Source organism: Marmota marmota, unplaced genomic scaffold (genome assembly GCF_001458135.2).
Source record: "Marmota marmota marmota unplaced genomic scaffold, marMar, whole genome shotgun sequence".
Taxonomy (NCBI): domain Eukaryota; kingdom Metazoa; phylum Chordata; class Mammalia; order Rodentia; family Sciuridae; genus Marmota; species Marmota marmota.
In genome coordinates, this window is record NW_026000101.1 from 12,355,350 (window position 1) to 12,357,757 (window position 2,408).

A 2,408-nucleotide genomic window follows, 5' to 3' on the forward strand; every position below is an offset into this window, starting at 1 on the left:
CCTCCCCCTCCACCCCCCACCCTCAACTCCAGAGTAAAGACTTTAGGACTCAACTTGAAAGTTTCTAGGTAGTTTTCCCTAACCTCTCAAGTCCAGGTTTAATGCTCCCTCATATGCTAATATTATAATCAATGCATAACTTTAATAGTATTTGTCATACTTAATAGAATTTCTTATCTTTGTGTCTGTCTCCTATTAGATTCTAAGTATTTTGAGGACAAATATATATTATTACTTAGAACTTAGCAGAGTTTCCTGGAACAAATAGGAAAACTATATATTTACTACATAAATTAAGAAGTAATTTTTCTAATAATACAGAGCAAGTATATGGTGAACCTGATGTCAACTTTAAATTTGGCACAATGATATGGTTCTAATAACTTATCCTCCAAGCCCATTCCTTTTCTGAGAACTGCTTTTATCTTCCAGATCTGAATGCCAACAGTTATGAGCCTCTGGTGACGATTTCACATAAGCATGAACACAGGCCCCTGACCAAAGCAAATTGCTTCAGGAGCAGACGTGAAACTCAAACTAGAACGATAAAATCTCTCTCTCTCTCTCTCTCTCTCAGGTACTTGGTATTGGGAGTAAGAATCTAACGTTAGCTGGTTTCCTGAATAAAGATGGTGACAACCGAGTGCTTGGTGGCCATGTGTTAGTGTGGGTACAATAATAGATACCATAGAAAGGGTCACATAAACAGCAAAAGTTTGTTCTGGAGACTAGACATATAAAGCCAGGGTCCCAGTGTGGTTGGGTTCTGCTGAGGGCTCTCTTCCAGGTTGCAAACTACCAACTGTTCACTATACACACACAGTGTGAAAAAAGAGGCCCAGAAAGCTCAACGGGGTCTCTTTTATGAGGGTACGAGTCCTGCTTAACACCCACAATACCTAAATACCTCTCAAAGGCCCCACTTCTTAATACTATCACATTAGGAAGTGAGGATTCAAATATATGAATTTGGGGAGAAGCCATAAAGAATCAGTCCATAGCACCATGTTTTTGACTCTATAGATTAGCAAATCAGGGAAGATATGTTGTTTATAGATAAATTTGTAAGTATGGAGAGGTAAATATATGTATATCCTAGGCAATATTTTTTTATTGTAGGTCATGTTAAATAGTTCTCCAGCCATGAATTATTAAAATATCTATTGCACTTCTGAACATATTCTATTTCTTTGTGCATTTTATCACTCCACTATCAGGTCAGCCAAGACAGAGGAAAGTTAAAGTGATAATAGCAGTTATGTTTGGGGTTAAATTAGCATGGGATGCTTTCTGAGGTACTGGAAATGTTCTATGTATTGATCTGGTATGATTGCATATGAGAAAATCCATCAAGCTACACACTAAAGATATGTGTACTTCATGTAGGTTTACCTTAATTAAAAAAAAGGAAAATAAAGAACTATTTAAATCAATTTTTGATTTAAAACAAAATCTTTAGTAATCAAGGAATATGTACTTCCTTAATATTGTTTCTATTACCTCTCTTTGAACGGTAGTGAAATAGCAGCAGTAATCCTTATCCTTTTTAAAGACCTTGACCGCTTTGAAAACATAATAAAAATCCAAAGAAGAAAAAACAAGGAGAGGAGGATGCTTAGAAGCAACAAAAAAGAAACAAGAGTTTGGAGTACTTTCAAATTTCTGGTTCTAGTTCACTGCTGAGGCTTAGCTGCATCTCTACATTTAGGTCTGGTTATACTCCCAAAATCTTCTAAAAACCACCCTTAGCTAACTCATATGAACTACTATTTTTTAAAATATATTCTTAAACTTTATTTTATTTATATGGTGCTAAGGATCAAACCCAGTGCCTCACCTGTGCTAGGCAAACACTCTACCACTGAGCTATAGCCCCAGCCCCTCAACTGCTATTTTTTTTTAACACAATACCTTTATTTTATTTGTTTAACTTTATGTGGTGCCAAGGATTGAAACCAGAGCCTCACCATACTAGGCAAGTGCTCTACCACTGCCACAACCCTGGCCCGTGAACTGCTATTTTCAATCAAGAGAGTTTTAACAATTGTGGTTACAACATCCTATTTGTTTTTACTATCTGATGAAACCATTTTTTTTCCAATTTTCTTTCTTTCTTTTATTTTTTATTTTTTTGTTTTTAGGCGCTTAACCACTGAGTCACATCCTTAGCCCTTTTTATTTTTTATTTATTTATTTATTTTAAATTTTTTATTGTTGGTTGTTCAAAACATTACATAGTTCTTGATATATCATATTTCACACTTTGATTCAAGTGGGTTATGAACTCCCATTTTTACCCCGTATACAGATTGCAGAATCACATCAGTTACACATCCATTGATTTACATATTGCCATACTAGTGTCTGTTGTATTCTGCTGCTTTTCCTATCCTCTACTATCCCCCCTC